This window comes from Ceratotherium simum, chromosome 27 (genome assembly GCF_057802395.1).
Source record: "Ceratotherium simum simum isolate JZ-2026a chromosome 27, ASM5780239v1, whole genome shotgun sequence".
In the NCBI taxonomy this organism is placed as follows: Eukaryota; Metazoa; Chordata; class Mammalia; order Perissodactyla; family Rhinocerotidae; genus Ceratotherium; species Ceratotherium simum.
In genome coordinates this window covers 26908721-26931270 of record NC_141926.1, presented here as the reverse complement: position 1 = coordinate 26931270, position 22550 = coordinate 26908721, and the positions used below count along the sequence as shown (strand labels likewise).

General features: G+C 38.6%; 1 long non-coding RNA gene across 2 annotated transcripts in view; it reads left to right on the top strand.

Moving 5' to 3' along the window:
- The window catches only part of LOC147913457 (uncharacterized), a 134743-nt gene extending 112676 nt beyond the window's left edge, over nucleotides 1-22067 (top strand). Inside the window, exon 6 of one of the 2 annotated variants that reach the window (XR_015548733.1) lies at nucleotides 20862-22067. This is a non-coding gene — a long non-coding RNA (uncharacterized LOC147913457). Of the gene's footprint in view, nucleotides 1-4603; nucleotides 5087-20861 lie in introns of those variants that run through there. The other variant, XR_015548734.1, reaches the window with a different exon arrangement.
- Nucleotides 22068-22550: the final 483 nt, after the last annotated feature.

The following is a 22550-nucleotide window of genomic DNA, read 5'->3' as shown; positions in this document are numbered from 1 at the left end:
ATATTGGATTTGTCAAGATGTTTTAGATACCAGTCCAGGATTTGTCAAAGGCTTTTTTGATACCAGTTCATTGATCCACACTAAATTTGAATTACCTTTATCATCTTTTTTAAACACTTAAATACACTTAGACATGTTTATGGACTGTTAATTCTATTGCACTGATCTATAAGTCATTTCAAATACCAGTACCATACAAGTTCATTTATTGAGCTTTTTGACACATTATAATAGCTAGTGATATGTCTCTTTATTTCTCTAATTTTTAAGATTTTCTTGGCTAATGTGGCTCAGCATCCTAATCGTTACTTATATTGCTATCACATAAATAGTCAAAATTAATAAAATAGAAATAAGATAAAATAATTTGGGGTACTTTGATTTAAAAATTAAAAATAAATCAGGTACCACAAATTCAGGGGAGGCTTGTAATCAATCAATCAATATGAATCAATCAATATGAGGCTTGAAATTAATATGAGCTTAATGAGTGGCAGAAAGTTTCATGTAAGATTTATTTTTTTCCAGCTAAAGAAGAGGATAGGAGAAGGAGGAGAGACATTACAGAGTGATGGAGAAGTCATTCTGATTAAGGGTTATTCTGTTTAGGCTGAAATATATATATGTAAGAAAGCACCCTTATTCTACTTATAAGAAGAATTTCAGTGAAGAAAAACAATTTATCATTTAGTGAAATAGTTATTAGAACAGGAATTAAGGAAATATAGTTTTTTTTTTTTTGTGAGGAAGATCAGCCCTGAGCTAACATCTGCCAGTCCTCCTCTTTTTGCTGAGGAAGACTGGCCCTGAGCTAACATCCGTGCCCATCTTCCTCCACTTTATATGGGACGCCGCCACAGCATGGCCTGGCAAGTGGTGTGTCGGTGCGCGCCCGGGATCTAAACCCAGGCCGCCAGCAGCAGAGCGTGCGCACTTAACCGCTACGCCACGGGGCCGGCCCCTCTACTGGTAATTTCTGATATGTATAAATCTTACACAGGAAATGAGCATGTATTGAAGGCTCTCTTCAAGCCTTATCCCTGAGGAAGGGAATATAAAAGAAGACTGCCAGGTTCACAGGAACTGAGAATGGGAATTACACTGGTGCAAAAGGTAAAATTTTTCTCCGATTTATCTTGAAAATTTAGAATATTTAACAAATTAAATTGGGGATGACAATGAGGAAGGTCAATGTGTAGGTCAATTAATATTTATTGGCAGAGGAGCAAGGAACAAAGGAAGAATTTGTTGTTGTTGTTTTGTTTTCCCACCAACAGCTCCAAGCTCTTCATCCTCCCTCCAAGTCAACTCTATTTCCAGATGGTCTTTAGGTTCTAAGACTTAAAGAAATACAGTCTTATCCAGGATAAAAACTGCTTGCCTTATTATTTGACTTTTATTTTCATATAGTAATCACTTTATACTACTTCTCAACTTTCTTCAATGTACAGATTAAACTTTCAATATATAGCCATCCTGTCTCAGTTTATGTCCTGATCATATAGCAAGTAATATAATTTTGTGACTCATGCTAACTTTCAGAATATTTGTCTTAGCTTCATTTCTTTACACACACAGACACACGAATTTCCATTTTTCATTTCAAGTTGAATTTTTTGCCTAAGGATACATGGTAAAAGGCCCAGATTAGTGTTAATATCAGGAAACTCTTTAAAAATGTGGCTCTAGTCCAGAGACAATAACAAGGGGAGAAATGCCGTTGGCTTCTTATCATGTGCTCTAAACTGGAGTTAACATTGATATTTAGATATCACAAATAGAAAAATAAAACACTATAAAATAAGGACTGTTACTGGCAAATAAGTTACATACATCACAGATAAGTTGTAACCTTTATTTTCACCATTTTAAAGTAAATTCTAGTTATTTAAAGGCTGATTGGTCAATGTGCAGGTTGTGAAGACTCTTTCCATATCTATCTCCTTCCAATTGCTCCTTCATGAGACAAAAACGAGTGATCTGGAAAGGAACAGAAAGTAAATCTTCAACCCATCTCAATTGTTTCCAGTTAGTGGCTTTGATAAATATTGTGTCAATTTGGATGAAGGACAACTAATGGCTTGAGACTTAGAAATTACTTGTAGATATTATTCACCCAGGTTCTCATAATGGAAAATTGTGAGTTGGCTGAAATATTCAAATCACTGTATTTTATATTATTGAACCAGGTGTTTCAAAAACTCAGATCTCAAACCTTCAATTCCATTTAGGATCCAATTTAAATGTCGGCCACACAGAAACACCCCCACCCAAATGTGACTTCCCATAGTCTTAACGGTAAGCCCATGAGAAAATAAAAGTATAAACGACTTTCCAAGTCTCTATCTACCATCCACTCTCTTTCCCATCAGTTTGTTTTCAAAAATTCAAATGGTTCCAACTTCAAAGTAAATCTGACTCAGTGTTAGAGAAACTCACCCCCAACACCCACTCCTTCACCTTCTTAATCCATACATCTTCCATTTTTTCCTAACAGAATCTATGGACGACTTTTGGAATTTTTTACACATATCCCCCCCACAAATCTCCCTCTTCCACCCTCCCCGCAAGGTACACGGGTATCTAATAACGAGTGGCAAATTATCTTTTGTCTCTCCTTTTAGGCACTTAGTACTTATGGGAACTTGAGCAATGACTAAACTTCTCTCAGCCAGTTTTACAACTTTAGAATAAGTGTATCCATCTCTGCCTTGTATAATTATTGTGAAGATTAGGGATAAAGTAGGTAAAGAGCCTGACATATCTGAAGCACGTGTCAAGTGTTAACTATTATTTTTACTATTTTCTCCTATGTTCTCTGTATTCAATATCTTGCAGGAAAAGGTTCAGAGGGAGGACACAATGAAGAATTAAGTCATAAATAATAAGAGTAGATTGATAAAAGTAGTCCAAAAAATAGGTATTCATTCCAGAACTTGCTTCCTAGTAAAGCAGGCTCCTCAAGCCACCTTCTCTTAACCTTGATTCCACTGCACTTTGAGTTTGTGAAGAGGTAGCTTAAATGAGTCCATTGGAGCTATTAGACTCCATTTGTAAAAATTCATAGCCTTAGAGAGAGCTCTTACAAAGCAAGCATGTCCTCAAACTCCTGGGGTGGTGAGTCTTGTTTGGGGGGAAACAGTCTCTCCTGACTGGGGTGGAAACACCACACGGGAGGAAAATTAGAGCCTTGTGTGATAAAGGAAGGTCAATTCGTAAGAGGGTCTCTAAGTCCATTACCCAAATCTTCATTTAACTTCAAAAAACTTTGGGAGCCCCTGAGGCTTTTGAGAAGGTCAGTAACATGATCAGAATACTACTAGAAGATGATTGTTGCTTGGAGGAGAACAGACGATGGAGAAGGTAAATGATAAAATTGTGGTCATGTGAACTACTGCTAAAGGTATTCACTGATAGCTATTGTTTATTTCAAATTGTTGTAGAAAGAATAGCTCCTAATAGGAGACAGAAAACCAAGTGTTTCATAGATAAGTCAACTAAAGAAATAAAGAAGAGTTTGCAGAGACATAACACCCAACTGAGTGCACGCCAATCATTTGTTCACACAAACACATCATCTCCTAAATGCACAACTTTTTAGAGGTAAAATACCTAAAGTTCACTTTATTTTGAGTATTTCAGACCCTGACCTGGGATTTGAGACTGTGTCACTGACTTCTTGAGTGACCTTTGGCAAACCACATAACATTTTTTATTCTAAATCTTCTGGGGTATTTCAAAAACAAGCTTTGAAATCACTAGCACACACAATCTATCTTCAATCTTTAGGATTTCTGCTGAGCTCTAAAAAAGTTTCTCTTGATTCATTCTGATTCATGATACAATTAAATGTTGTCTTGCCAGATCTTTGGAGGAATCTGTGGGGTTTTTTTGTAGAATTTAGTGCTCCAGATTGTAGTGTGAGCACCTCTTTAAGAAACATCAATTTTAAAAAGAATTTGTTTCTATTCCATATAAAAATATAAATTGCATTAAATGATTCCCTGCCTTCTTAAGCAGAGTGTGTTGAATATGATGTAATGCTTTGTTGATGAATATGGTGTAATGCTTTATTGATGACTCAGCACCATGATAAATATCTCTCATTATCATGATGAGCTATGATTCAGTGACGTGTGACACAACCACCAAGGAAGTGAATGCAACGAAGGCCCACATACACATACAAAGTTCAGAAAAGATAAAGAGTAAGAGAATGTTTGCTTTCTAACTACTCATTTCACTCCTGAACTCTCATGTACCATACTGCCCGCCCCACTTTAGGAAGAACATCGGCAAGGTAGAGCTTTCGAGGGCACCTAGGATGGTAAATGGTCTTGAAATAAGGTCCAGTCAGGGAAATGACTGAAAGAATTAGAGAGGCTTCACTTACAAAGAGAAAACTTAGAGAAGATAAATGTTTAAATGTTGGTAGTGTTGTCTTGTGAAGAGGCCTTGGATATAAATTATAAATACCTAGAGCAGAGAACCAGGACCAACGGGCAAAGATTATTATAGGGAAGCAGATTTTTGGTTCAATATAAAAGGAATCCATCTCTGTAATTATCTTTGGTTCACAATTTATGAGCAAGATCCTATTTAGTTTCACAGGTAATAGAAAGACGAGCAACAGAAGTCAAGATGGCGGCGTAGGCAGAGTCTGAACTCACCTCCTCACGTGGACACAGCCAATTTACAACTACTCGTGGAAAAATTACCCCTGAGACAGAACTGAAAGCTGGATAAGAGGAACTCCTGCAACAAAGGACAATCTTAATTGAGGTGGAAGAGGCAGAAACTCCCTTCTGGAGAGGAAAAACGCCGCCTTCACAAGCCGCCAGCTTCACGGCCGCCCGGGAGCAGCCCACAGGTCCGCAGCCTTCCTGGAGGCGCAGAAAGAGAAATTAAGAATACCATCCCATTTACAATTGCAACAAAAAGAATAAAATACCTAGGAATAAACTTAACCAAAGAGGTGAAAGATCTGTACACCAAAAACTATAAAACATTGCAGAAAGAAACTGAAGAAGACACAAAGAAATGGAAAGATATTCTGTGCTCTTGGATTGGAAGAATTAACATAGTTAAGATGTCCATACTTCCTAAAGCAATCTATAGATTCAATGCAATCCCTATCAAAGTTCCAACAACATTTTTCACAGAAATAGAACAAAGAATCCTAAAATTTATATGGAACAACAAAAGACCCCGAACAACTAAAGGAATCCTGAGAAAAAAGAACAAAGCTGGAGGTGTCACACTCCCTGATTTCAAAATATACTACAAAGCTATAGTAACCAAAACAGCATGGTACTGGCACAAAAACAGACACACAGATCAATGGAATAGAATTGAAAGCCCAGAAATAAACCCACACATCTATGGACAGCTAATCTTCAACAAAGGAGCCAAGAACATACAATGGAGAAAAGAAAGTCTCTTCAACAAATGGTGTTGGGAAAACTGGACAGCCACATGCAAACAAATGAAAGTAGACCCTTACCTTACACCATACACAAAACTTAACTCCAAATGGATTAAAGACTTGAATGTAAGACCTGAAACTATGAAAATTCTAGACGAAAACATAGGAAGTACATTCTTCGACATCGGTCTTAGCAACATATTTTCAAGCACCGTGTCTGACCAGGCAAGAGAAACAATAGAAAAAATAAACAAATGGGACTACATCAAACTAAAAAGCTTCTGCACAGCAAAGGAAACCATCAACAAAACGAAAAGACAACCTAACAATTGGGAGAAGATATTTGCAAACCACACATCGGATAAGGGGTTAATCTCCAAAATATATAAAGAACTCATGTATCTCAACAACAAAAAAACTAACAACCCAATTAAAAAATGGGGGCCAGCCCCATGGCTTAGCAGTTAAGTGCGCATGCTCCGCTGCTGGCGGCCTGGGTTCGGATCCCGGGCGCACACCGACACACTGCTTCTCCGGCCATGCTGGGTCCGCGTCCCACATACAGCAACTAGAAGGATGTGCAGCTATGACATACAACTATCTACTGGGGCTTTGGTCGGGGGGGAAATAAATAAATAAAATCTTTAAAAGAATTAAAAAAATAAATGGGCAAAAGACCTGAACAGACATTTCTCCAAAGAAGATCTACAGATGGCCAACAGACACATGAAAAGATGTTCAAAATCATTAACTATCGGGGAAATGCAAATCAAAACTACAATGAGATATCACCTCACACCCGTCAGAATGGCTATAATTAACAAGACAGGAAACAACATGTGTTGGAGAGGATGTGGAGAGAAGGGAACTCTCATACCCTGCTGGTGGGAGTGCAAACTGGTGCAGCCACTATGGAAAACAGTATGGAGATTCCTCAAAAAGTCAAGGATAGAACTACCATATGATCCAGGTATTCCACCGCTGGGTATTTATCCAAAGAACTTGAAAACACCAATGCATAAAGATACATGCACCCCTGTGTTCATTGCAGCGTTATTCACAATAGCCAAGACTTGGAAGCAACCTAAGTGCCCATCAAGGGACGAATGGATAAAGAAGATGTGGTATATATACACAATGGAATACTACTCAGCCATAAGAAACAATGAAATCCAGCCATTTGTGACAACATGGATGGACATTGAGGGTATTATGCAAAGTGAAATAAGTCAGAGGGAGAAGGTCAAATACCATATGATTTCCCTCATTAACTAGTAGATAATAACAACAACAAACAAACACATAGAGACAGAGATTGGATTGGTGGTTATCAGAGGGGAAGGGGGGAGGGAGGAGGGCGAAAGGGATAATTCGGCACAAGTGTGTGGTGATGGGTTGTAATTAGTATTTGGGTGGTGAACATGATGTAATCTATGCAGAAATAGAAGTATAATGATGTACACCTGAAATTTATACAATGTTATAAACCAATGTTACTGCAATAAACAAAAAATTAAAAAAAAAAAAAAAAAAAAAGAGAGAGAGAGCATGGGAGAGGAGAGAGAGGCCCTGGGAAGACACAGGCAGAGAAACGAGGGATGCAGCTACAAGTCAAGGATGCCAAGAATTTCCGGCAGCCACCAGGAGTTAGGGGAGAGGCTTGGAATAGATTCTCCTTTAGAGCTTCTGTAAGGAACCAATCCTGTACATAAATTTGTGTTGTTTGAAGACAAAAAAAAAAAATTTCTGAGAAATTTAACTAGGCAGATTTTTTTCCAGTGCTAATGTGAAAATAGCTTGAGTACCTTGGGAAATGTCATTATGTTTCAAGTCAATAAAGTTACACTAAAGGAAAAAAAAAAAAGAAAGACGAGCAAACCAAAGTACAGGCCTCCCAAAAGAGACATTAACTGACTGCAGCTGGAATGTCGAGTGTGTGAGAAGGAGAAGCAAAGACTGCTGGAAACGCAGATGGAACCAGACCAGGGAGGACCTGGAGAGCTATGTTGAGGATATTAGGTTGTTTTAAACAGGGAATTGGGAGCTATAAAGAATTTTAAAATCCTTTTTAACTCAAATTTTAATTAGAAAAATAATTATAAAGGTAAAACAAGTTTATCATTAAAAACTCAAAGATATCAGAATATATTACGTATAAAGTGAAAGTTCACCACCAAACCCAATTCCCGGAGGTAGCCGTGAACAATTTAGCTCATATCTTTACTTAACCTTTTTATGGTTCATGTTCCTCAACTATAATAATAGATAATAATAGTGCCTTCCTCATAGAGGTGTTATGAGGATTAAATGAATGATTGCCAACTCCATGAAAGCAGGGATTTTGTCTAGTTCAGGGTTTCTCAACATCTGCACTATTGACATTTTGGGCTGAATAATTCTTTGTAGTGGGGAGCTGCCTGGTGCACTGTTGGATGTGTAGCAGCATCCCTGGCTTCTACCCAGTAGATGCCGTTAGCAAACCCCCTAAACACACACACTCTTGCGACAACAAAAAATGTTTCCAGACATGGCCAGATGTCCTCTGAGGGGCAAAATCGCCCCATTTTTTTAACTATTGGTCTCATTTACTGCTGAATGGCTATCAGCATGTAATAAATATTTGTTGAATTCCGTGAATGAAAGGAATTAATACAGGTAAAGCTCCTTGAACGGTACATCCACGTAGGAAGCCCTCAGTGTTCGCAGTTAGCTATTTTAATTATACTATTTTCCTATAAGACTATACCATATATAACTATTTCCATATAAATGAGATCATATGTGTTTCACTGCAATTTGCAATTTTTCACTAACAACATATCTTGGACATCTTTTTATGTCACCACACAGATATAGCTCTATCTCAATCATTTTCTATAGAGTCATAGTATTCTACTGTAAGGGATATGTCCTATCATGTCAATTCATTTATTTAATTCATTATTGATGGATATTTAGGTTAATTCCAACTTATTGCTATTATAAATAATGCTGCAAAGAACATTTTCTATCAAGAATTTTTAACAAAGTAATGACATTATCAGAACTATGTGATGTATTATGTCCTAATTTTAAAAGGGATTTGTATTCAGGAGTCCCCAAAGAAACAGAACCAAGAGGAATGACAGATAGATAGATAGATAGATAAATAGATAGATAGATAGATAGATAGATAGATAGATAGATAGAAAGAAACAGATTTGTTTTCATGAATTGGCTCACGTGATTATAGAGGCTGGCAAGTCCAAAATCTACAGAGTGGGCCAGCAAGCTAGAGACTCAGACAAGAGCCGGTGTTGTAGTTCAAGTCTGAAAGCCATCTGCTGTGGAATTCCTTCTTGCTCAGGGGAGGTCAGTCTTTTGTTCTATTCAGGACTTCAACAGATTAGATGAGGCCCACCCACAATATGGAGGGCAATCTGCTTTACTCAAAGTCCACCAATTTAAACATTAATTCATCCAAAAACACCCTGACAGAAACATCCAGACTAACGTTTGACCACATATCTGGGCACCATGGCCCAGCCAAGCTGACACATAAAATTAATCATTAACAGATTCCTTGTCAACTGGAGAGACTCTCATCCCTGGCAACATAAACACAGAGGCTGTCTGATTACCTAAGAAGAAAACTATGGAGGTGACCCATGTGCTGACTGGGAGCTGGACTAGACGGCCTCTATATTCATTTGAGGTTCTGAGTCTGGACTGTGGCAATGTCTCCTGAGAACAGTATGCCTGCCTCTTCTTTCCCTTTAATCATGGCTGTAGACCAGTGTATTCTTGTGGTCTATGTGCCTACTATTTAGAATTCTTCTGCGTTCTTGGAGCTGTCAGGCAGTCAACTGCCACTTCTTGATGTTAGTGCCGTGTCTGCCTCGAGCAGTTAATAATGGATATGAAAGCCCTTTGCATACTTGTTGATGCCAAGGAAATGTGCAGCAATGTGCCGCTCTGGTCTCCTGTGGGCTACATAAACCCAGATCACTGAGCTTATTACCATTCTGTCTAAAATTAAAGTAAATAAATAATGACTGAGGGCCTGAGTGGTTTTTTTAATGGTTGACAGTACTGACTGACTTGATGCATGAATCTTGTAACATCTATTTATATGCTGAAAGACTTGGGGTTTATTCTAGTTTCCCATCGGGGTTCTAGATGTGTGAGATGGCTGGGTAGGGAGGTTTTGCATCAGGGTGGTGTTGTCTGAAGTTACCAATCATTTCTGCCTAAATTATTTGTAGAACAAGGCACCAAATGTACAAATAAATATCAGAACTAAGGACACAAATAATAATTCTCCAGTCTCAATAAGTACTTCTCATAAATTGAAGGATTAATAGAGTCTCTCAGTTTTGTTTCTAAGTACAAAGTTTCTTTACTTTTAAAATTAGGTTCGTGTTCATGAAATAAGGTTAGAAATTCAGGGAAGAGAAGAAATCTACTATTTAAAAATGTACCACTATTTATTTTTAGCTCCCACTTTTCAGCACCTAGGTATAAAAATACATAATGATTAGGAGCTAAGCATATTCCATAACCTGTCATCATTCTCTCACTTCAGGAGGCCCATCATTAACCTTTTCATTAATTCTATACTTTTTAGATCTTCCTAAATCAACACCTACTCTAAATCACAACCCAAATTAAACCCTGGTTTTACATCTGCATTCTCTCTGTTCTAGTCCAAAAAGCCCACAGCTTTTCTCTCTAGTCCCCATTTCTGCCTCACTCCAGAATCTGGCTCAAAGCCCGGACTTGCTCAAATCCAATTGCTAGCAAGCAAATTCTTTATCAAATCGCTCTCTCATGTGTCTGTGTATTAGAAATAGCTAATATGACTCACCAACACTTCTTACTTACTCAAATTGAAGGGCAGCTCTTGTGCCCCAGGGTTGGAAGAGTGGAGGAGGGCAGTGCGCGAAGAGAGCACCAATATTCAGAAATAATTCTCTAGGCTTCATATCGATGTTGAATTTGTCCCTGGTATTTTCAGCAGGAAACATATCTGTAAGTGATTTTATGTGGAATTATTCTTTTTTAACTGATTTTCCTGGGGAGGCACATTTTCTTAAGTCTCTGGTATGGCTAATACAGCACTGCATGTTTATTCACGGATCATGCTGTTTAGACTAATATTATAATAATGGCCCTGGTTTCAAAAATGGCTTTTGTCAAACTGTCTTCTGCCTTAGCATTCATTCTGAACGAACCTTCATTCATTCATTCCTTTGTTCAAGAATCATCATTGACTACCTTCTGTGGAGGTCAGGGCTGCCACGGCCACTATTAGAATAGAGGGCACTATTCTCATCATACTCTCGGGAGTGGAGCTCTGGGGGGACATTCTCTGCAGGTGTATATTTGCCGAAGGGGATAAAAAGTATCTATGACATAGTCACCTAGCTCAGGCCCTCTGGGAATGATTAATAAACATTTTTCAAAACAAGTAGATTATTGTGCATTCATTGTATTATTCATTCATAGCTGCTGGCTATTCATTAATGAATAGCCCGGTTTCTGTTTTCCTTGGCCTCTGTCTGGTGGCTTTCTCAATGTCCAGAGACTCTCTCTATGCCTGACATGAAAGTACACTTAGTAATCAGCGTAAGCACAAAACAGGCAGAGATTCGAAACCAACTATGAACTAGGCAATAAAAATGCTGGCTTTCAGATAAAGTTTCTCTCTTGTAAAATGTTGATAACTCTTATCAACCCATGACATAAAGTCCAGCCCTGTGCCCAACATGGCTGAGGACATGACCTTCATAAATGACAAAAAGTCGTTTGATTATCATGACCATTCCTTCTATCTTTTTTATCAAGCTATAACAGCAAAAAACTTGCTTCTCTTTAATATAGCCAAGAAGTTCATAAAGTCCATTCATGAGAAGTTTATTTATTATCATTTGTAAAAATGTTCTTTCAGTAAGAAAACTTTTTTTCCTAATAGTAACCAGGCTTTGTCATAATTCTTTTTCACCCCTGGCAAACATTCTGAGACTTGACATAACTACCTATGTTAGTTGGATCAAAAACACCCTGTGTGGGCTGGCCCCGTGGCTTAGCAGTTAAGTGCGCGCGCTCCGCTACTGGCAGCCCGGGTTCGGATCCCGGGCAAGCACCGACGCACCGTTTCTCCGGCCATGCTGAGGCCACGTCCCACATACAGCAACTAGAAGGATGTGCAACTATGACATACAACTATCTACTGGGGCTTTGGGGAGAAAAAGGGGAAAAAAGGAGGAGGATTGGCAATAAAGGTTAGCTCAGAGCCGGTCTTCCTCAGCAAAAAGAGGAGGATTGGCATGGATGTTAGCTCAGGGCTGATTTTCCTCACAAAAAAAAAAAAAAAAACACCCTGTGATTCAGGTAGAAATAATACTTCAAGTAGAGGAATTTATATAACGGCGCCTCTTACCATCCATTAGGCAGCTTTTTATGTTGGGCTTACTTGTAATGTGTACTAATGTCAGCTTGTAAGAGGAAACAACATTCAGCACTTTCATTAGTCGATAATAAGAAATCACTATTTCAAATAACCTTCACTTAGTACTAGCCTGTACTGAGTACTGGAGAGTGGTGTATACAAAGATGAACAAGACATTATCTGTGCTCCTTTGCATATGCATCAATCTGGTGCCTGAGACCCACGTCCACTCAAAAGGGAAACTAACAACAGCTATAACCATGGATTACAAGGAGACCTTTGAGAATATGGGAAGATTAATTCCAACTGAGGGATTTGCAAGTGTGTATAGTGACCAAATGAGGATGTCAGACGAATGGGAAAACAAGGAGATTAAGGAATGAAGTGAGACTTGAGAAATTTAAGAATGGAAGTCTGGTTGAGGAATTTGGGTTTAACTCATGTAGGTCCTGGGTCTTGGAAGTAACATGCCCAGATCTCTGTTTCCTTCACAAGGTCTTATGCATCCTCCCTGTTTCATACAGGGTGCAACCTAAAATGTATTATTTAAGGTCTACAAAATCTCCCTCAACCTACCTTCTGTTGAAGATCCTCCTATCCATTCGTTCCAGTAAGAGTGCTCCACTTCCACCAAACAGACTTTCTCTCTGGCCTCCCAGCATGTCTTGAACTCTATCACCTCTGTAGTTTCCCTCAAACTCTACCACTGGCCTGGGATCCTTCCCCTTCCCTGGGGTTCACAGGTTCAGATCCCAGGCATGGACCTATACACCACTCATCAAGCCATGCTGAGGTGGCATCCCATATACAAAAATAAAGGAAGACTGGCACAGATGTTAGCTCAGGGACAATCGTCCTCAAGCAAAAAGAGGAAGATTGGCAACAGATGTTAGTTCAGGGCCGATCTTCCTCACCAAAAAATAAAATAAAATAAACACTCAGCACTCATTTAAATTATATGTGCGTGCGTACATTACTTTTTTTTTTTAACTGAGGGCCTAGTATATATTAAGCAGTGTGTGAGATACGAAGTTACATCAGATCAGGTCACTACTAATCAGGGAGTTTATAGCCTATTTAATCCTATCCATCCTTTGAGAGAACTTCTCCAGATGAGCCTAGGCTGTGAAATTTTACGGTATGTTCAGAAATATCAGTATCAATTACATAAATGATCTAAACTGTTTCCTACAGATCTCTTTTTTTTTTGTTTTAAATGTTATTTGAAATATTTATTATTATTTAGTTTTTCATCAAATAATTTTAAGCTTCTTGAGAATCAGGGTCCCATTTTATCTATCTTTGTTTCTCTAGTAGCATTAATTAAAATGTTTTCTATACTATAGGTGCTCAACAAATAATTCATCCTTACAAAAGAAATTAATAAATATATAATTATATTAGTATATATATATTAATATATATCTAATATACATTACAATATATATTAATATATATCTAATATACATTACAATATATATTAGCATAATAGGCCAGTGTTAAGATGCAGTGCATATATTTGCACATTTTTCAATTTTGTGAACCAATAATTTTTTTAAAATTAATGCATACATATGACAAAAGCTTATTTTCCTACTTAAGATTACTTCAAAAAAAATCTATTGTTACATAAATCAAGCCATGCTGTGGCAGTGTCCCACATAAAAAAGAGAGGAAGACTGGCACAGATGTTAGCTCAGGGACAATCTTCCTCAAGCAAAAAGAGGAAGATTGGCAACAGATGTTAGCTCAGGGCCAAGCTTCCGCACCACAAAAAAAAAAAGAAAGAAAGAAACAACCACTGAATTAGAGTTACAATCAAGTTTGATCTGAACTGGCCAATGAAACATTGTAATTATTAATTCATACTATTAAAGATCCTGAAAAGTAACCATCTAGTTACAGAGGAATGAAAGCTAAAGATTTAAAAAGCGCTTTTACCTTAAGTATAAGGTCTGTGTCAGAAATAAATATGGTTGTGCTCTCCACAATTTGTTGTTACTTCCTTATAAAGCCTAGTAGTCACGTGACCCTCCCGGTTCTCTCTTCAGGAGGAAATGAGAAACTCACCCATTAAGAGAACTTTTATATAAGCTCCTTTCTTATCTGCTGGAATTTGAGCGAGCTCTCTCAGCCTCTCAGCTTGTTTTCCCAAGTTTACACAATAATAAAATACACACAATGACCCTCTTACTCTTCTCTTACCAGCCGATTATTTAATACTGATTAGCTTTGAAATGCAAATAACCCTATCAAATAGCAAGCTACTTGCCTTCACCTGGACGAAGGCTGTATTAGCCTGAAAGTCAAAACCATCTGATGCAAAGACAACATAGTCCATCCAGAGGCCCCTAGGAGATCTTCAATATTTTCAGGATTATATTCAGGATATGAAATGCTTTGTACTGGCTAACAGATTATCTTTTCTCCTAAAGTCATCAACCCTTTACTGACCATTAGCCTAACTTTCAAAGCAAACATAACGCTTTCAACATTTGTGCTTAGAGCCAGCCCTGATGGCCTAGTGGTTTACATTTGGCGTGCTCCACTTCAGCGGCCTGGGTTCGGTTCCTGGGCTCGGTTCCTGGGCGCAGAATCACACCATTCATCTGTCAGTAGCCGTGCTGTGGCGGCAGCTCACATAGAAGAACTAGAAGGACTCACAACTAGAATATACAACTAGGTACTGGGGGCAACAAAAAAAGGAAGATGGCAACAGATGTTAGGGTGAATCTATCCCAGCAAAGAAAAAAAAACATTTATCAAATTATGACAGACACTAATAGGGGAGGGAATTTCTACAGGAGAAATTTATCTAGCTTATTAGTTAGGACTACTTTTCATTTGTCTTAAACAGAGAGTGACAATTTTAGAGCTGCAAAATATCTTTGAGAGTACCCAATTCACCCTCTTCAATTTACAGATAAGCACCTGAGGCCTAGAGTGCCTTTACTAGATCAGTTATTTGGGCTGGAGGAACGTGCTGAATGGTCAATTCCTGGTGAGATGGAAACTGATCTGGCGTTGGCAGGCAGGTGTCAAACCAGCTGGAGTCCCTGGCCTGAAATTCAAGGCTTGGAAGGAAGAGTCAGAGGCTGAGCAGGGCCTAAGACAGGATATTGAGAGTAGGACTGATTTCTCTAAAGCAGCAGGAGAGGATGGGGCTGCTGTCAGACAGCAAGGACTCAGGGCTCCCGGCACTGGCTGGGCATTCCTCTTCAACGACGATGCAGAGAAGCCAGTTTAAAATCTCAGTGGTATAGTTTAGAAAATGGCACAAACCTGCGGCAGAAATGCAATGCCTGCCACAGGCAATGGAAGCACCAACCCACTTCCTTTCTCCTTAAAAATATCCACCATTACAAGGGCCAGCCCTGTGGCGTAGTGGTTAAGTGTGCGTGCTCCGATGCTGGCGGCCCAAGTTTGGATCCTGGGTGCGCACAGATGCACCACTTGTCAGGCCGTGCTGTGGTGGCATCCCATATAAAAGTGGAGGAAGAGGGCAGGCCCGTGGCTTAGCGGTTGAGTGCTCGCGCTGCGCTGCTGGTGGCCTGGGGTTCGATCCCCAGCGCGCACTGACGCACCGCTTCTCCGGCCATGCTGAGGCCGCGTCCCACGTGCAGCAACTAGAAGGATGTGCAGCTATGACCTACAACTATCTGCTGGGGCTTTGCGGGAAAAAATAAATAAATAAAATTATTAAAAAAAAAAAAAGTGGAGGAAGATCGGCACGGGTGTTAGACTAGGGCCAGTCTTCCTCAGAAAAAAGAGGAGGATTGGCATGGATGTTAGCTCAGGGCCGATCTTCCTCACAAAAAAAAAAAAAACTGCCATTACAAAATAGAACGGTGGTTGCCAGGAGCTGGGGGAGGGGAGAATGGGAGTTATTATTTAATGGTTACGGTTTTAGTTGGGGAAGGTGAAAAAGTTCTAGAATGGATGGTGGTGATGGTTGCACAACAATGTGAATGTACTTACTGCCACTGAACTGTACACTTAAAAATGGTTAAAATGGTAAACTCTATGTATACTTTACCACAATAAAAAGAAAAATCTGCCATTAGTTCTTAATTCACTAACATCTTCTGCCTTTTGAATAAATTTCTCATTCTCATTTATTTAAAAAAAGAACCTCCAAAAAATTAAAGAATTCTAGTTTGAGAACATCATTACCAGACTGAAAATCACTTGATAGACAGTGAAATCTCTGAGCAAATTTAATTTTTTAAAATTTTGTCAGAAGTTGGTAAACAGAAAACAAAAAGAACTATAAATTTCAGAGAAACTGAAGGTTTCTCACAACCCCAAATAAAAATGTTAGTTCCCAACACTACTTTCTCCAAATAAAAATGATCTTTAAGATTTATGCACCCCTATGTTCATCACAGCATTATTCACAGTAGCCAAGATGTGGAAGCAACCCAAGTGCCCATCAATGGATGAATGGATAAAGAAGATGTGGTATATTTATACAACGGAATACTACTTAGCCATAAAAAAAGACAAAATTGTGCCACTTGCAACAACATGGGTGGAACTTGAAGGTATTTTGTTAAGCGAAATAAGTCAGACAGAGAAAGACAAATACCGTATGATTTCATTCATATGTGGAAGATAAACATATAGATAAGGAGAACAGATTAGTGGTTACCAGAGGGGAAGAGGGTGAGGGTAAGGGGGGTAGGCAAAAGGGGCAAAGGGGCACATATGTATGGTGACAGATAAAAACTAGACTATTGGTGGTGAACATGACAGTCTATACAGAAGCTGAGATATAATAAGGTACACCTGAAATTCACACAATGTTATAAGTCAATAAGACCTCAATAAAATAACTTAAAAAAAAAGATCTTTAAAAATAAATAAGAGAGAGAGAGAACTGTCTCCTTTCAGTGTTTAAAACATGCAAAAGAAAGGGTGGGGGAACTTTTGAATTGTTGCTGGGTGTCACTTAATTGCCATTTTACAGCCAAAGAAATTGAGGATTAGAGAGGTTAAGTATCTTGCCCAAGGTCACCCAGTTTGGAAGAACAAGGTCCAGACTAGCCTCTAAAGCAATCAGACTCCAAATCCTCACTGTTAACAATTTGCTCTTCATATGCAAATGTGTGTCTTGCTTCAGGCTGTGTACTAATCATAAATAATGGGGTAGGGATGGGAGTAAGGCAATGGCATTGAGTAATGCCCCCAATAACTAAAGTAAATTGCTTGTAAATAGTGGGAGAGTCCTCATAAAGCACTCCACCTGCAACTTCCCTCCAAAAGCAGGCCATCAATAAAACCCTCCCACCGCAGCGGTCGAAGCCAAAAGAAAGCCATTTTGCAGAGTGTAAAAGGAGAATCATACCACGTACACAGAGCTGACTGTAGCAAATAGAAACAGAAACATCTAGAAAACAGCATGATGTAGATGAAAAGTCTGAGTGTTTCAGTGTGAACTTTGAACAGACAGAGACTGAGAATTCCAGACAGTTCTATATTTAGCCCCATACCAGGAAGTTCCCAGCTGGCATGAATCTGTGTGGGACAATCCGGGATGAAGACTGGTATGCAGTTTTGAAAGGATCAGCAGGTGACTCAGAGCCAAACAAGCAAGACAATAAGTACAGAGCTGTTTCTCTTACTTCCTTCCAGGGTTTTCTAACACATTACTGAGAAGGTGTCAAAAGTCAGTATCTTTGTGGTCATGTATGGTCTAAATACTTTGGTTCTCACATGTATCAGGAACTGTGTATGTGTATGTATTTACATTTGGGTAAGCCAGGCCTAGGGTAAAACTGTGCACAAAGGCAGCCACAAATTTGTATTTCCCTAGATCTGCTCCTTTTTTCCTTTGGGAGCTCCAGTTTTCTCATATTCCTCCAGAATTGTTCTGGGAGGGACTAGAGACTGTTCTCCATGAGCAACTTAGTCTAGTGCTTGGAACCATTTTTTTCCTCTCTTTCTCCAACTCACTGCAGTTACTAGATAAAACTCTGGTCACTCCCAATCTGCTGAGTAGCAACTGAGATGCCAATGTTTGCAAAGTTGCTACTACTGCTGTTGAACGTGCAGAGGTGTGCCGTTGGGGGTCAATGTCTGAAGTAGAAGGCAACATCTCCTTTGTCTAATCTATGAAGTCAGATGGCCTGAGTTCAAATTCAACATTGCCATTCACTAGGTATATCAATACTGGCATACATTCATATATTTATCAAATGGGAATTTCAATAGCACTTCTCTGATAGGATTGTGGTCATGATTAATACCGCACGACATAATGCATATAAAGCACTTAGCTAACATTTATTCAGGGCTTATTATGAACTGTCTTGATCTGTTTTGGCTGCTGCAACAGAATACTACAGACTGAGAGGCAACAACACAAATCTATTTCTCACAGCTCTTGAGGCTGAGAAGTCCAAGATCAAGGTGCTGGCAGATTCGATGTCTGGTGAGAGCCTGCTTCCTGGTTCATAAAGAGCCATGTTCTTGTTGTGTTCTCATGTGGTAGGAGGGGCGTGGGAGCTTTCTGGGGTCTCTTTTATAAAGGCATTAATCTCATTCATGAGGGCTCCACCATCATGACCTAGTCTCCTCCCAGAAGGCCAGCCTCCTAATATCATCACGTTGGAGTTTAGTGTTTCAACACAGGAATTTTGAGAGGACACAAGCATTCAGTCTATAGCATGAGCTAAGTAATGTACTAATGTTGCTATTATTGGTAAGAAGCAAGGGGAAGATGGCACTCTCCATATTCCGTGCAATAAATAGCTCTGCCCATTTTTAACTTAGTCTTTAATTACAGCTCCTCCCTTTAGAAACTAGACTGGCCTAGAACAACGTGAATGGCAGACACTGTGCTACACTCAGAAATAGCCTTCTGCACAGGCCCAGAAGTGACTCACTCTTGAGTGAACCAAATATCCAAGAAATTTAATAAATTGTACCTAGATCATTAATTACATAATTCCAATACAATAATAATCTTTGTGGGCTGGTCCTGTGGCTTAGCGGTTAAGTGCTCGCGCTGCACTGCTGGCGGCCCACGTTCGGATCCCAGGCGCGCACCAACGCAGTGCTTCTCAGGCCATGCTGAGGTCGCGTCCCACATACAGCAACTGGAAGGATGTGCAGCTATGACAGACAACTATCTACTGGGGCTTGGGGGGGGGGGAATAAATAAATAAAATTATTTAAAAAAAATAATAATAACCTTTGTTTCTTTTTAAAGTATCAATTAAAAATTATCAGATAAAAAGGGGCCGGCCCCGTGGCCTAGTGGTTAAGTGTGGTGCACTCTGCTTCAGCAGCCTGGCTTCAGATCCTGGGCATGAACCTACGCCGCTCGTCGGTGGCCATGCTGTGGCAGCGTCCCACATAAAAAATAGAGGAAGATTGGCACAGATATTAGCTCAGGGCCAATCTTTCTCAGAAAAAAAAATTATCAGATGAAAAGGAGAAAAAAGACACAATTTTGGGGGAGTTTCAGACCTTGTTAAGGAGGACCCCAAATATGATAAACTCCTCTAAAATTTGAGCTGCTTAAGCTCAAAGGACACAAGTAAAGTGAAGTATCTCTTACAGAATGGAGCCTAGTAGGTCGTACCTAACCTACATTAAGAATTTCATTAATTTTTCCTGGGAATTTGTCCTATGAACATACTTTCATATATACGTACATAGGTATACATGAATAAAAGGAAATAAATATTTATCTGCAGAGAAGAGGGTAACTAAATCATGGCATTTTAAAAAATATGAATTAAATCTCTATGTTCTGATATGAAAAGATTTCCAATAACAATAAGTAAAAAAAGTAGGTACAAAAAAGTATCTTTAGCATGTCCACATATATGTGTATGTAGTTTTAAAAGATATATACATATTTGGGTTATATACATAAAACAATTCTGGAAATACATATTAGAAATTACTGGGGGGTCAGTGCCAATAGCTATTTCAGATGTTTTGATTGAACACCTTGCTAACTTTGATTTTCATAAAATTATGCATGGACAAAGGACAAATCAATTACATCTATAATCTTTAGGAATCAAAATGATACCCCAACACCTTCCTCCTGATGGCTTCCCTATTTTAAACAATATTTATTATGGCAAAATTCCAAGGAAAGAATTTGCATAATCTTTAGGAGTTTGTTGTAAGAAGGATCAACAATTATATAATTTTAGGGAGAAAAAAGTGCTGTATGTTACTGGTAACTTCCTTTTACTAAAGCTGCACTCAGGTTGTCTTTTCCAGATTCCTACTGGCATCTCAGAACTGGTAGGGCCACATAGTTATTTAAGTATCTGCCATTCCCTCTTCATGTTCATAAGAGCAGAGAAAAAATCACTCATTTGTGGTGCCTCCGACCTGAGAAAATTGAAAGTTGCAATGAGTTATTTAATATTATTTCTATATTCTCTCACTTTTGTTGGTCTGACCAAATTATACGGGGAGATATTTAGGGCCACCTATTATAAAAAATGGAACAGCAGAAAATATCTTACAATTGTTTTACACTATAAAACAGCTTAATGAAAACATGAATTGAATAAATCAAGAACTCTCAGATAAAATGATCAAATAACAGACTGATATTTTGAAAAGAGAGAAATTTTGTAGTCCTAAAGGAAAAAATGAGGATCAAAACAATATTAATACACAAATAATGAATTGATAATAAATGGTAAAGGATGTGATAAATGCAGGTAAAAACTACATTACTAAAAGAGATCATCACAGTGAAACAGAATGAAAAGGCCAAAGATTGAAGCAATTAGAGAGGAGCTAATAGATAAGGGAGATAAAGAGAATCTAAGTATAACTGATGTTCTTGAAGAAGAGAACCCAAAAATGTAAGAACATTTTTATTCAAAGATATAATTCAAGAAATATCCCTGAAATGAACCAAAAACTGAATCTGCAGAACAGAATATCATCTCCAAGAAAATTTGATATAGAACATTCAATTCAGAGACAAACTAATGAGCTTCAATAATAAAGATTTCTTCTTTTCAGGCATCTAGGATTTATAGAGAGAATTTAGGCTGGCTTCTGACTTCTCCATGGCAATACTCAGCGCCAGAAAGCAAAGAGTAGTAGTAGCCAGCCTCCAAGATGGCCTTCAATGATCCTGCCTCCTGGTATGCACACCCTTGTGTAGTCTCCTCATTTCACCAGGGTTGGTCTGTGTGACCAACAGACTCCTACAGAAGTGATGCTATGTCACTTCCAAGCCTTGGTTCTACAAGCCCTGCAGCTTCTGTCCTGGTTGCATGCTCTCTCTTGGAGCACTCATTCTGAGGTAAGCCAGCTGCTATACGAAGGCCAATTCTACGAGGAACTAAAGTTCTCTGCCAACAACAGTGAGGAACAGCCTCCTAAGCACAATCACATGAGTGAACCATTTTGGAAGTAAATCCTCTAGGCTCTGTCAACCCTTGAGATGACTACAGACCTAGCCCACAGCCTGATGCAATATCATGAGAGATCTTGAGCCAGAACCACACAGCTAAGCCGCTCCCAGATTCCTGACCCTCAGAAACTGTGTATGATAACAAAGGTTTGTTGTAAGTGGCTAAAATTTCGAGTAATTTGTTACCCAGCGATAGATAATTAAAACAATCCTCGAAAAGGGAAATAGAATGTGACCCAAGAATAATATACAGTGTAACCCAAGAATAATAGATTCAGACAAGATGTTATTCAAGAATAAAAGTAACAAGTAGCTATTTTCATAAAGGAAAAATGTTGGGCAATGCAGGATCCATTAAAAGAACTACTCGTTAAGAAAAATCAGCCAATTAAGAGATTAAAGTAAAGAATTCAAAAACAGAGAAACTGTGGTGAAAAAACTGGCAGTGAGTATTGACTCTGTTAAAATGTAGAAATGACACTAAACTAGTATGGAAATTTTGCTCTGGACTGGAAAATAAACGTTAAAAATCATATAATGGTGGCTGGCCCTGTGGCATAGTGGTTAAGCTCAGCATGCTCCACTTCTGTGGCCCGGGTTCGCAGGTTCAGATCCCGGGCAGGGACTTACACCACTCATCAGCCATGCTATGGCACCAACCCACATATAAAGTGGAGGAAATTTGGCACACATGTTAGCTCAGTGCTAATTTTCCTCAAGCAAGAAAAGAGGAAGATTGCCAACAGATGTTAGCTCAAGGCTAATCTTCCTCAAGCAAGAAAAGAGGAAGACTGGCAACAGATGTTAGCTCAGGGCTAATCTTCCTCAAGCAAGAAAAGAGGAAGATTGGCAACAGATGTTAGTTCAGGGTTATTCTTTCGCAGCAAAAAAAAAAAAAAAATCATACAATTTTTTTTTCAACTGCATAAACTATAATAACAGTGTAAATAACAAAGCACATTGGGAGAAATTACAGGAATGCTAAGGTCTTTCATATTTTCCTAGCAGGATGCTAATTACTATTAGCTAAGATGTAAAGATTTTATTACAAAATAAACACAACTCCAACCTCTTTGTATTTTTCATAAATTCTTTAACTTAAGAGGAACCTTTTAGAAAATATTATCTCTAGCAAAGAACTCTGTCCTGATTTTGAATTTCAACAATTCCTTTAGTTGCACTTGTTTCTTTTCTTATATAGTATATTTGAATTAAATTATAGTTAGAAATAGGATTTATATTATTATCCCATTTGTAGAGAAACTTATCTTTCACTCTTCTTCCTTCCTTGC